Source organism: Chiloscyllium punctatum, chromosome 42, assembly GCF_047496795.1.
Source record: "Chiloscyllium punctatum isolate Juve2018m chromosome 42, sChiPun1.3, whole genome shotgun sequence".
Lineage (NCBI taxonomy): Eukaryota > Metazoa > Chordata > Chondrichthyes > Orectolobiformes > Hemiscylliidae > Chiloscyllium > Chiloscyllium punctatum.
Genome location: NC_092780.1, coordinates 31,657,759 through 31,672,285, shown reverse-complemented (window position 1 = coordinate 31,672,285; position 14,527 = coordinate 31,657,759). Strand labels below are relative to the sequence as shown.

The window sequence follows — 14,527 nt, the reverse complement described above, 5'->3', positions numbered from 1 at the left end:
TCTTCAAAAGGTACCTCCAACAGCGCGCACTCCTTCAGTACTGCACTAACATTTCAAGCCTTGGGGCAAGACTTGAACCCAAAACCTCATAACAGAACTGGTGAGAATGTTACCAACTGAGCCACGACTGACAGTCATAGATTCATACAGCACGGAAACAGACCTTTCAGTCCAACCAGTCCATGCTGAACATAATCCCAAACTAAATTAGTTCCACCTGCCTGGTCCTGGCCCATATCCCTCCAAACCTTTCCTATTCACGTATTTATCCAAATGTCTTTTAAACATTGTAATTGTACCTTCATCCACCGCTTCCTCAGGAAGTTCATTCCATACACAAACCACTGTAAAAAAATATTGCCCCCATGTCTTTTTTAAATCTCTCTCCTCTCACCTTAAAAATGTGCCTCCAGTCTTGAATTTCCCCATCCTAGAGAAGAAAGCAATTACCATTAACTATCTACACTCATCATTATATTATAAACTTCTAGAAGGTCACCCCCAACCTCAGTGAAAAAAAAGTCCCAGCTTGTCCATCCTATCTTCATAACTCAAACCTTCCATATCCAGCAACAACCAGGCAAATCTCTTCTGAACTCTCTCCAGCTTAATAATATCCACCCTATAACTGGGCAACCAGATTTTTTTTAAGTATGACAGTGAGGAATGCAGTACTTCTGGAACTGGTGAATGATTGTTAGGTCAGGGAGGACAGGTTGTTAGGAGAACAGGATTCGGCACTGGGAAGGAAATGGGTTACAGAATTTTGGAATCACGGGAGTTTTCTGAACGCCAGAGAATAGGTTGACTGGAAGGAGACCGTTGCGATAATCAAGTCCAAAGATGACATAATTATGGATGAGACAATCAGCAGCAGATAAGCAGGATAAAAGGAGGCAAGAGCTGGTGATATAAGGGTAGAAACAGACAGCTTCTTCATTAGAGAACACATGGGGTCATGGGCTAAGTAGCCTGCACAGATTCCTGAGGTTGTAAGAAATCTGGCTCGATCTGAGACAGAGGCCAAAGAATGTAACATAACATTGTCTTTGTACTGTGTACAAAATCAATCCATTTTTTTATTCATGGAATGAGGGCATTACTGACTGGGCCTGCATTTATTTCCCATCCCTAATTGCCGAAGGGCAGCTAAGAATCAGCAACATTGCTGTGGGTCTGGAGTCACACGTAGGTCAGACCACGAAAGGATGGCAGCTTCCTTCCCTAAAAGACATTAGTTGGGTTTTTCCTAACAATTGACAATGGATTCACGATCAACTCCAGATTTTTATTGAATCTAAATTCCATCATCTGCTGTGATGGGATTTGAACTCAGGTCTCCAGCACATTACCTAGGTCTCTGGATTAATAGTCTCGCCATTAGGCAGCCACCTCCCCTAGTGCTTAACTGGGGGTGGGGTGCATGTCACTGACAAAGGGGACGCAGAGTTTGTGGCAGGATCCTACACCATGTTTAACTGGAGGAAATGACGGTTAATCCAAACAAGGATTGCAACAGGACTCCAGCAATGCATAAACAGCATAGGTAGCACAGGTCAAGTAGGGTCACAAAGAGTCATGGTGGTATCACTGTGGATGCTGCCTATGATATTGCCAACGGCTACATTTGAAATTTTGTAATTTGTTCAATGAGTAGGAAGATTGTAGACAAGGCCAGTAATTTACCGTTCAGCAGGTGACACTGAGACACTTCTTGAAATGCTGCAGTGAAGGCAATGCAGAATGCAATGAGAGAGAGGTGTTTTTCGGATGAGGAAGAGGAAACAGAAAAATGGATTCTTCGGAAATAGGTGACAGCAATGGATGAGAAGCCTCTCAACATGATTGGATAAATAAGATCGAGCCAAGCAAGGCAATCTACCTGAAATTTAAAAATAGAAAAGATTTGACAAGGATACTCAATTGTGTTAATGGTCCCAGATAATCTTCATAGAGTCCTATGTTCCAAGCCATTTAATATTTCAAACTTGTTCCACCATTTTTAAAAATTATTAATTCATGGGATGTGGCCATCATAACCAGGCTATTACCAAATGCCCATCTCTGCTTGCCCTGGAGAAGTTGGTGGTGATCTGCCTTTGTGAATCACTGCAATCCTTGTAATATAGGTACGCCCACAGGGTTTTAAGGAAGGAGATTATTCAAAGATGTTATAACTAAATAGGACACTAATTCAGTTTATCCACATTGGTTCAATTATTTGTAATACAACCGACTAACAAAAATTTTCCAACCTTAGATTTAAATTATTAACTGAGCTCAATCCATTGTTTTACATTAGCAACACACTTACCCATACTTTTCATGAACTGTTTCCTAAATTCTCTCCTAATTAACGTATTCTGATTTTTCTGTCCCCTTATCTTCAGACTCCCTGCACCAGCAGAAAAGCTTTCTATTTGCCCTGTCAATTTTTTCCAAAATCTTAAAAACTCAACTTCTGGAGAGAGAACCCAGACTCAGAAGGTGATAAATTGATTCACAGGAAATAGAAGGGAAAGGTGAGGCATAGATTAGAAGGGCAGGAGAGATGAGGGGTTTTCTTGAGAAATTGAAATTAAGACAGTGGCTTTGGATAACCTCCCGAGACAAGTGCATTCTGAAGGAAGAACACCTCGTCTTCCGCCTCAGAACACTTCAACCCCAGGGCATCAATGTGGACTTCACTAGTTTCCTCATTTCCCCTTCCCCCCACCTTACCCCAGTTCCAACCTTCCAGCTCAGCACCATCCTCATGACCTGTCCTACCTTCCAATCTTCCTACCTATCCGCTCCACCCTCCTCTCTGACCTATCACCTTCATCCCCACCTCCATCCACCTATTGCGCTCTTCGCTACCTTCTCCCCAGCTCCACCCCCACTCCCATTTGTCTTTCCACCCTGGAGGCTCCCAGCCTCATTCCTGATGAAGGGCTCCTGCCCAAAACTTTGATTCTCCTGCTCCTTGGATGCTGCCTGACCTGCTGCGCTTTTCCAGCAACACATTTTCAGCTCTGATCTCCGACATCTGCAGTCCTCACTTTCTCCTCAAAAATCAAGGAAACAGGAATTGGATGACAATGACACAAAAAGCACTGAGGCAGCACGATGGAAATATTAGATACACTTGATAGAGATGGGAGTTTGGGGTTAGATAGGTCCGAGTCAAAGATTGGCTGCTTGAACATCAGACAATGCTAAACGGATAGTTTGTGACTTGAGGTCAATGAGCTGTATTTGTTAGAGATAAGGATGGAGTGAGTAAGATAAAATAAACACAGGAACACAAAGAACCTATTTAGGTCTTCAGGATTAGGACTGTTGTAAGCTCCAATTAACTATGTTTGACCCATAACCTGTTCATGCTCTTAACTAATAAAACTATACAACTCTGGTTGCCTTCTGGGCGAAACCAAGCCTTCTATAATGCTCTGGATTAAAAAGTGCTTCTTGCTTTCAGTCCTTAGTGTTTTCACTCTCACTCTGTGATTCCACATTCGTGTTCTGGCTGGCCTGATCAGAGAATGCAGCTTCTTCATTTCTACCCTAGCAAATCCTTTTAAATATATTGAATATCTCAATTACTGCATCCAGTTCTCAAGGAAAACATACAAGTTTATGCAGGTAAAAACAATGAATGCAGATGCTGGAAACCAGATTCTGGATTAGTGGTGCTGGAAGAGCACAGCAGTTCAGGCAGCATCCGAGGAGCAGGAAAATCGACGTTTCGGGCAAAAGTCCTTCATCAGGATGCTGCCTGAACTGCTGTGCTCTTCCAGCACCACTAATCCAGAATACCACTTTATGCAACCTGTTGTCTTTATAATATAACCCTTTGGCCCCATTGTAATTTTGATAAATCTTCTCTGTTCCCCCTCTAGGCCCCTATATACACACATGCTTGGGGCGGGGCGGGGGGGGGGGGGGGGGTTGGGTGTCACTGACAAAGAGGACACATAACGTCACACCGTGCATATGGGTATTATTCACAAAGCTCCCATGCAAGCAACTACAGTGCCCAGAACTGAACTCAGTAATTCCAATATCGTCTAATCAAGGGCTCTGTACAACTGAAGCACAACTTCCTTTTCTATTCCACACGGTGACAGAATAGAATTTAGTACAGTGTGGTCTCTTATCATGTTCATGTTCCTTTGTAATTTCCTGATTACATCTAGACAACTTAACTCCCCTCTTAACTTCAGTCAGCAGTTGGATTCAAGAACAAACCCTTGGAGTTTCTCAGTATCTGGTTCTTCAACTCCCCAAACGACAAAGCTCAGTGTTAGACACTATTCTAATTGCTCCTCACCAGTTCATTAGTATTAGCAAATCAGCATTGGGAACATACAAATGTGGAAAAAGTAGTGATTGAATTATCCGACTATGACTGTCTAGCAAAGTATCTTCAAAATATAATAGCCCTATAATTACAAAAGCAACTGACCTGTAATTAGCAGCATTGAAACTGACAATATTGCTATAAATAATCACTAAACCATCATTTAGAGAGATTAAATGTAAGGGTGTACAGTTGAATATCCTCTACAATTCAAAGTAGCTCTAACTTTCACATGTTACCCTTGTCTGTAAAGTTATGGAAAGGGCACTTTCCTAACCACAACACGACAAGAGTTACAGCAACAGAGACATCAACAAAAGAACTGTATCTAAAGCAACCAGATTCATTTTGCCTGCAAGCAATAAACTGCAGGCAGAAAGTTCACTTCCAGTGATGTCAGTTATAGTACTTCTCCACAGTCATTTCCTCAACCAAAATAGAAGAAGGACATGACTAAGGAAGCATCAACTGCAAAACAGGCTAGTTCATCTGTTTACTCACCCCTGGCCGAGTACCCAGTCATGACCAGAAAAAAAAAATTAAAGTCTTCTGTGGGTGTATGCTTTTCATGCCGACGGAATAACTAACGGGTGAAATAAAATTGTATGATCTTAAATTTCCCTTCATCTCCATTGCCCTATTTCCAAGGGGTTTTATCTCCAGCTACAACTCTAGCTCAGAAAATATGTTTTTAAGGTACAGAATATCAACAAACATATATCAATTTTCAAAAAAAACGTAGAGAGAGGGGGGCTAAAGTATAAATGTTTTTGATAGCTGCCTACATTAAAACATTTGCATGTAGGGTTAAATGAACGATACGAAACATGTGACTCAACCTTACGACAAAATGATCAGATTTTTGTTAACTTCACGTTTGGAGTTATGCTGATGCAGACAGAATGGCAGCTCTCCCTGAAAACGGTACTTCGTGAATGCATGAACAATTATTCAACTTTAAAACTACTGCAAACAATTCCCAACCCATCGCAGTGAAAATGGAACCACGTCCTGTTCGCTCTCATTCTTGACATTCCGATATTTTCCAGAAACCCACCGCGGGTGTCGAAACACCAGACCCGGGAAAGCAGACGAGAAGCTAGTGCATCAGTCGTACGTCTCGACGCGGACAATAAAGTCGGAAACAGCAATGTACTTTGCTTTCGTTTGAATATATGCAGTCTGGGGGGAAAAAAAACAACGGCAGAGCGCGAAAAAGAGAAAGACAAAGAAAAGCAGACAGGAAGAAAAAGTTACAACTTCGACATGTAACGACTTTGACAGTAACAAGGCGATTCCCTGGGAGCGTTAATGCTGGAAATAATACAATGCAAAACTTTAAATTAGTAGGGAGGATCTGTCTTTCTCCCATTTCCAGCCCGGAATGTTTCCCTCCCTTTCTCTACCCACTTCCCCCACTCCTGAAATTACACAAACTGTAACTTTCGGTCGGATGCATCCTTCCATTTCGAAGCCTGCAGTTGGTTGTTTGCAAATGTTAGACAAGAATGTTAACCCGGGCGGAAACTTTGTGTTCAAAGAAAAGTAACTTTTTTTTTCCAAAAACTTCTTACCTCTCCCTATTTCCAGACAGACCAGCGGCTTCCCAACGTCACTGAGGGAAGATTTTAACCTCCTCCTAGGACTAGCCTCGAACCCTCTCCTTGTGTCCCAAATCATCCCGTTATTCCCACCCCCCCGGGTAAGAGCAACACAGTCAGGTAGGGCGGGATTTCCCTGAGCGGAAACTCTCCTCCCAATCCCGAGCTGACAGTAGAAACGATTGCAAATATTCCCAAATATAACAGGCGCATCGAGTGCTGCCATCTGACTCCCAATGGCTGTAGCATCTGTTTCAATAACGCTGGGGCACAAAGTTAAACGAATTTTATCCTTTTACTGAGTTTTATTTTCCCACTTAAAGTACGTAAGAACGTAAAGTTACACCGCACACATGGGTATTATTCACAAAGACCCCATGCAAACAACTGCATGTTTCACTTTTCGTAAAACTAAGCCTGGCTAGTCTAACTAAAGTGACAGACGGTTAGAAGGTCTGTTGCATAACATTGAGGTCATTGGTTGTTTGGGAAAGGTTTTGGCTGAAATCTTCCCAATTCCTGATCATCAGAGATCGAATGTTGTAGTAATTGGGATTGTAAAGAGGTCAGAATCAAGATTGGAGTGGTGCTGGAAAAGCACAGCAGGTCGGGCAGCATCCAAGGAGCAGGAAAATAACATTTCGGGCAAAACCCCTTCATCAGGAGGTCAGCCAGGTGGAAGTCATAGAAGAGGAGTTCTCTGATTGTGGCTGTTACTCTGATCCAATCAGAGACCCCTAGCTGACAGAGATTAAACTGGAGTCTTAATAAGCACTACCGCAGTTAGGCGGTAGTGTGGGGGTTAAAAAAAAGGAAAAAAAATAAACAGGAAAAAAAATTAACAGGGGATTTTGATGAGAAGGGCAAAAAAAGAAAAAAAAAATTAAACTGGAGTCTCAGGGTTTGGGCTCTGGCTTTGCTGCCCCTCTCCCTTGTAAATTACTGTATCTCTGTATACAGCTTCTGGATTAGTGGTGCAGGAAGAGCACAGCAGTTCGGGCAGCATCCAAGGAGCAGCGAAATCGAAGTTTCGGGCAAAAGGCCTTCATCAGGAATAAAAACGTCGATTTCGCTGCTCCTTGGATGCTGCCCGAACTGCTGTGCTCTTCCTGCACCACTAATCCAGAATCTGGTTTCCAGCATCTGCAGTCATTGTTTTTACCTCTGTATACAGCTGTTAACATTAATTGTTTATTTGTAAACTGTACTGTTTAATAAAATAACATAAAAATAAACTGGACTCTCAGACTTTCTGCTCACACTGAAGAAGCCAGTGTCAAGTACTATGCACATGTAAATAAAGGGTGACCTGGTGACGGGATACCAGCCTCTGGAGTTATTTCAGTGATGATGAGAGTGGGACTATTAAAGGAGTCAAGGCCACCCTGCATGTTGGCCAGGAAGCAATTCCACGATTCTGCAAGGTCCACCCAGTGCAATTTGCCTTTCCAAGCAAATTGAGGCTGGAAAATGAAGGAATCATCAGTTTGTGGAATGGGCAGCACAGGTCATACCGATTGTGAGAGCTGACGGGTCAGTTTGCCTCTGTGGAGACTTTAAACAAATGGTGAACCAGTTCTCTCAGCTGGATAAATACCGAATCCCTCGCATAGAAAGCTCATACGCAAAGCTAACATGGGAATTGTCCTGAATGAAGCTGGGCGCGAGCCATCCGTACCTGCAATTCCAGTTAGATGAGGATTCCCAGAAGTATGCTACAATTTTTACCCAAAAAGGGTTTGTACTAATATATGAGACTGCCATCTGGGGTATCATCAGCCCGTGCCATTATTCAGTGATGATAGAAAAGCTGCAAGCATCTTTTGCAACAAATGGACTCCCAGACATTGGGCCATATTTACCAGCAGCGACTTTGAGTATTTTCTAAAGTCGCACGGCATTTCACATTTAAGGGCAGCTCGTTACCATTCATTGTATAATGGTCTGGCAGAAAGAGCGGTCCAAATTTTGAAGGCGGGCTTATAGGAACAGCCCGCAGCATCAGTCGACACCAAACTGTCCCGGTTCCTATTTGATTATAGAACCACCCCTCACACAACAACAGGGATAGCTCCAGCCGTGTTGCTAATAGGGAGAAGACTCTGCATCAGGTTGAATCTGATCTTCCTGGGGGGAAGGTGAAACGGCAACAGGAAGGCTAACACCAGACACAAGACACCGCTAAGCAAGGGAGACAGTTTACTTCAGGGGATGGAGTTTGGTGCTAAAACCATGGAAATGGCCCTGCATGGGTAAGAGTTATGGTTGATGCAAGGTCATGCCCATGACATTCGAAGTTTGGGTAAATGAGGCAGTCCTGACCAAGCACATGGACCACATGCACACTCTCAATCAGAGCAGATTCAAAACATACCCAGACCCTCAGGGCATCCGGCAAGACTACCAGAACCTGTGGGTCCTCCACCTCTCTCTAGTGTCGAAGAAACTTTGGAGGCTGAGGTGGACAGGTTGGATGTTGCAGCCTCGACATCTTTACCGCCTGAAGAAGAGGATGAATTTCTTCCGAGATGCTCGGGGCACAAGAGGCAGGCTATGATCTGGTTCATGCTGACCGTATCCAAAGCTGAGTCAGAGGAACAAGACCTGGTGCAAAAATGCCCCAGGAGAGGTGACTAGAAAAAGAATAGGTCTATGTCTCAAACATAGAGAGAGAGAGATATAGTGAGTGTAACAAGATCATAGAATAAGAATTCCCTGACTGGGGCTGTTAACCCGTGTCCAGTCAGGGACCCCTGGCTGACAAATATAAACAGGAGTCTCACCAACACCCTGGAGTTGTTCAGGGAGAGGTGGGCGCCGCAGGGAGTGGAGTGCATTATTTCCCCCTCCAACTCTATTTTGATTTAAATCCCTGCCCTCCCCTTCACTGTTTGATCACACAGCATTGCCCTTTGATGTGAAGGGCACTGCTTGTCATTGGCCACTTGGGTGTTTTCCTATCTTCCTGGTGGTGGAAATTGAATAAAGATTCGTACACCTTGTGTCTCTCACTGTGTCTCACACCTGCACACACACAACATGAGTGCTGGGGAAAAAATAAGCATTACCGCAGTTAGGCGGTAGTGTGGGGGTTAATTTAAAAAAAGAGAAAAAAAAACAAAAAAACATAAACAGGTTTCTCAGAGGTTCTGTATACTCAGAGAGCCTTTTCAGAGGAAACCAGACCATTGTCAAGTACCATGCTTGTGCAAATAAAGGGTGACTTGATGACCGGATTCCAGCCTCTGTGGAATTATTTCTGATGTGAGCTGTGACTCATATCCATTTGGAAATGTGCTTGTTTGTGCAGCCTGGGACCCTTCGCTCAATGTCTGATTTGAACCTAGCATGCTTACCTTGGAAATGTATTTGGAACAATGAATATGTGAGGACACTGTTGATCTTTCAAAAATGTCCATCTGTTCAGACAAATCAAAACAGACCTCTGGATCCAATTGGGTTTGAACCCAGAAACAAACAGAAATAGGAATCACTGGAAGAAGTTCAGCAAGGTCTTGCAGCACCTGTGGAGGGAAAACAGCATTAATGTTTTGAGTCTAGTGACCCTTCTTCAACTCTGAAGAAGGGTTTTGAAGAAGGGTCACTGGACTAGAAACCTTTATGCTATTTTCTATCCACTGATGCTGCAAGACCTGCTGAGTTTCTCCAGCAATTTCTATTTTTGCTTGTTTTAGATCTCCAGTATTCCAGTTCTTTGTTTTATTTTAACCAGGCCTTCTGCCCCAGAGGTAGAGCCACTCCCAGAAGAACCCAATTAAGGTCACTTTACAGTTGTGAATAGCCATAAATGTGTGTCCCCATTGTGCTTTCAGTTTTAGAGAGAGAGAGGTTTTTAAGATGTATACACATGAAACATTGAGAAACAAACGAACAGTTGAAATTATGTGTGGATTTTGAGAACTGTATGAAATTCAGTTACTGTAGGAAATAGCAAGGAATAAAGAAGGACAGAACTATTATCCTCAGGGTGAATCAGGATGGCTGTAGATTTCTCACTCCTTGCTCCTGTAGAAATAAGAAGTGACGAGGAGTTGGGCATCTTCCAGCCTCAAAGGCGAAATTGAGATTGCCACAGAACAGAAAACCTGAACAATTAAGACTAGCAATTTTTAACAGGGCTAGGCAAACTGTACTACAAGCTGTATTGTATTCTAGACCTTATTGAAGAGCAGAAAAATCTAAGGTGGAAATGTATTGAAGACCATGTATGATCTATCTCCAGCCCTCCAGTTACTTAGGAATGTGTTCAGTGGCAGAGTTCAGGAAAAGAAGAGGATTATTAATTAATATTGCGATCAAAATTGTGTAAGTTTAGATTCTCCAGCTTATGAAGAGTATGTATCAGCAGACTGGGAAACTCATCAAATTGTCTCCACGGTCCAATAGAAAAGAAGCCCTGGAAGGTATCAGTTTAGCAGAGAGTTAAAGAATTAAGATAGGACTGTTATTTCCCTGCACTTGAGTCTCTACTGAATAGTATTTGGAAACGGGTTAAGTTTTTTTAAAAGTTCATGTTAAGATCATTTTAGCTGCAATGTATATGCTGTTTGGTTAGTTTACTTTCTTTTGTATATTAAACTTATAGATTTGTCTCATTACTCCAACTATAATTTCTCCATTTACCAAGTCACTTTTTAAACCAACTCAGTGTCATGAGACCTCCATACGTACCATCAATTAATATTTTGTCTTTTATTATCACCCCGGAAGACAAATTATATCATGATCCATTATTAGGCTGCACCAGCATCTCTTGATTTACCTCCTAGACTTGAACAATAAGGAAATAGTTTTCACTTTGAGATAAAATATTCAGAACCCATGATCATTTGATTTTTTTATCACTACTTGATAAAAAAAATTCCAAACTCATCTTTCCCTGCTTAGTAGATTCTAAACATATTCTGTTCAAAATACTGGCAAAGTCTTAACACACATTTCCTTTCCTGATGCACCCTTTTCTGAGGATTTCTTAGACACTCCTACTATTACAATTGGTCTCCCATTTAAGGTCAAGCAACTGACTTTGGTACATCTTATCTTATTGCAGCAGAAACATATTATTTCCTTGTTCATCTATCCCTTTTGGTTGGTTGCAAGAAAGCTAACTTGGAAAGTATTTCAAGCTCAAATGAGCATGTGTTTTAAAGAAGCCAAGTTAAGCAGACTTCTTGAATTAACAAAAGGACTGAGTTCATTAATTACTAACGCACGAGACATACAACCAGAACAGGAACAACAGGTGAGTCCAAAAAGATAAAAGTTATTTTTAAAAATTCATGGATCCATCTCTGAATTGCTCATGAATTGTACATGGCCGAAAATGTGTTGCTGGAAAAGCGCAGCAGGTCAGGCAGCATCCAAGGAGCAGGAGAATCGACGTTTCGGGGATGAGCCCTTCTTCACGAAGAAGGACCCTTCCTGAAGAAGGGCTTATGCCCGAACCGTCGATTCACCTGCTCCTTGGATGCTGCCTGACCTGCTGCGCTTTTCCAGCACCACATTTTCGGCTCTGATCTCCAGCATCTGCAGTCCTCACTTTCTCCATGAATTGTACATTGCAACTGTCACAGTGGAGGTTATTGGTAGTGTTGATATTGATAGTTGAACAGTTGTTTTTTTTAAGAACCTTGATTTTACAGGATGGTCAAAGAGCCTTTGAACAGATTCTTTTTTTTTAATTGGTTGCAATACTCAGAATTAGAGAGGGTCTTTACCTGTGATACAGCATAACTAGAGGATAGTTCTTTGACTGTGATGTATCTCCGCATTCAGTCCCTCTAGTCTATTCCAGTAGAATTGAAACAGGTTTTCGTTTAACCTCTGTCCTTATGGAGACTTAAAAGTACAAGATGTGTCTGCCGTTTGGGACCTAATCCATAGGGGAAGGCTTGTTGCTGAGCAGGGGTCATCAGCCTCTCATTATCTTTCTGGTCACCAGAGATGACAAGTCCAGTTTATCTTAAGTTAATTTGACAGCTTTAGCTGTTACATCTCCTTGGATCCACACAGAATTATTTCACACTTGCAGCTACCAGGCTCCTACAACAATTTTTGTGAATTATGCAAAGAAATACAATCAGTTTCATGTTCAAATTGTATCTCGCTTATTCAAGTGAATATTGAGTGATTTGGAAATAAAACAATTTACATTTGCTGATCATTGCCCAAAACTCAAGGTGTGTTAGAAATTGTATCTTTGAAGATTACGATTAAAACTTATTTTCAAGAATGTCCTAATGACTGGGAGAAAATAATTCTTTTGTTACAGTTTGCCATTAGGCTTGTCCCTAATGAGTCCACAGGATTCAATCCCTTTGAATTGATATGTGGGCATGAAGTCAGAGAATTAGCAAATTATTTAAAGAGAAATTTATAAACCAATTTTCAGAAACTGCACATTTAGCCCACGTTTCAAGTTTCAGAGAGAAACTAACCTTAGCATGTGCGCTGGTCAAAATCATCTGGAAAGCGTTCAACAACAATGAAAACTGGAGCAAATAAAATAAAATTAAACTTCAAAGCTGTGTGCTGGAGACAAGGTATTAATATTATTATCTGTCTCTGGAGAATCAGTAAAAGAAAAGTTTATTGACTTCATCAAATCAAGAAAAAACTCAATGATGTGAATAACGTAGTGACTAGAATCATAGAGATGTACAGCATGGAAACAGACCCTTCGGTCCAACTCATTCATGCCAACCAGATATCCTATATTAATCTAATCCCATTTGCCAGAATTTGGCCCATATCCCTCTAAACTCTTCCTATTCATATACCCATCCAGGTGCCTTTTAAATGTTGCAATTGTAGTTGCCTCCACCACTTCCTCTGGCAGCTCATTCCGTACATGGACCAACCTCTGTGTGAAAAAGTTGTCCCTTTTAGGTCTTTCCCCTCGCACCCTACACCAATGCCCTCTAGTTCTGGAATCCCCAACCCAGGGAAAAGACCTTGTCTATTTACTCCATCCATGCTCCTCATGATTTTATAAACTTCTATGAGGTCACCCCTCAAGCCTTCAATGCTCCAGGGAAAAAAGCCCCAGCCTATTCAGTCTCTCTCTATAACTCAAAACCTTCAACCCTGGCAACATCCTTGTAAATCTTTTCTGAACCCTTTCAAGTTTCACAACGTCCTTCCTAGAGGTGGGAGACCAGAATTGCACACGATATTCCAATAGTGGCCGAAACAATGTCCTGTACAGCCGCAACACAACCTCCCAACACCTATACTCAATGCTCTGACCAATACAGGAAAGCATACCAAATGCCTTCTTCACTATCTTATCTACCTGGGACTCCACTTTCAAGGAACTATGAACTGCACTCCAAGGTCCTTTTGTTCAGCAGGACCTTACCATTAAATGTATACATCCTGTCCTGATTTGCCTTACCATAAAGCAGCATCGCACATTTATCTAAATTAAACTCCATCTGACACTTCTTGGTCCTCCAAGCCATGCACCTTCCTGACTTGGAAATAAATCATTGTTCCTTCACCGTCACTGAGTCAAAATCCTTCTTGATTGCATTGAGTGAGTAACTACACCAGATGGACTGTAACCGTTCAAGAGTGCAGCTTACCACCATCTTCTTAAGGACAACCAGAGATGAGCAATAAATGCCAGCTCAGCCAGTGAAGCCCATATCGCCTGAATGAGTTAAAAAAGAAAGCTGAGTTAACATGTTAAATTAGCTTAGGACTGGTTAACTGATTTAAACTAAATATGAGAAAGTGTTATAACAGATAGCATCTAGATCAATGATCCACGGCTGCAGACTACAGAACTAATAACTTAGAACAAACTAGTTCCGCCTAGAGCTATTTCTATCTCAATAGATGGACCTATTCAAAGTTCTGAGTTAAGCCTTTTAGGCCAACTGTCTTAAGTGAGCAGATTGATGGCTCAGTAGTTAGCACTGCTTCTCACTGTGCCAGGGACCTAGGTTTGATTGTAGCTTGGGTAATGATCTGGGTGGAGTTTGTACGTGTTCCCTGTTTCTGCCAGATGCTCTGGTTTCCACCCATTGTCCAAAGATGTGCAGATTAAGTGGATTGGGCATACTACATTGTCACAAAGTGTCTTGGAATGTGCAGGTTAGGTGGATTAGCCATGGGTTGCAGAGATAGGTGTGGATAGGATGCCCTTCAAAGGGTCAGTGCACAACAGGTGGGCCAAATGGCCTCTTTCTACACAGAAAGGATTCTATGATTATAACAACATTATCAGCTTAATATTTTTGTTTAAATAGATTAACACTTACTGCAACACAAATTCCCAGCTCGACGAACAGACCACGATAACACTTACTCTTTGATACAGTACATAGGTTAGCTCTGTGATGAACAGAATACAATAACATTTTCATCTATTTGTTTGTTAATAAGGCTGGTGATGTTTGGGAGGAAATAATGTGAGTTTGAATATATATTTCACAATTATTACACTTTACTTATATTTATGGGAAGCAAATAATAAGGTATAAAAATTATTCAGCACCAGTATTTGAAAAATCAGTACTGAGATCATAGGCTATTTAGGGCTGCATCTGATTTCAGG

General features: G+C 41.7%; 1 protein-coding gene across 6 annotated transcripts in view; it reads right to left on the bottom strand.

Annotated features, from left to right (window-relative positions):
• LOC140465873 (gap junction gamma-1 protein-like) overlaps positions 1-14,527 on the bottom strand; it is a 77,765-nt gene that overhangs the window by 12,476 nt on the left and 50,762 nt on the right. Inside the window, exon 2 of one of the 6 annotated variants that reach the window (XM_072561748.1) lies at positions 13,551-13,618. The exons of 1 other annotated variant lie outside the window; for it this stretch is intronic. The gene's annotated coding sequence lies outside the window, so the exon portion shown is untranslated. Of the gene's footprint in view, positions 1-5,326; positions 5,349-5,399; positions 5,657-5,916; positions 6,281-13,550; positions 13,619-14,231; positions 14,305-14,527 lie in introns of those variants that run through there. 4 more of the 6 variants (XM_072561746.1, XM_072561744.1, XM_072561745.1 and 1 more) reach the window with 4 other exon arrangements.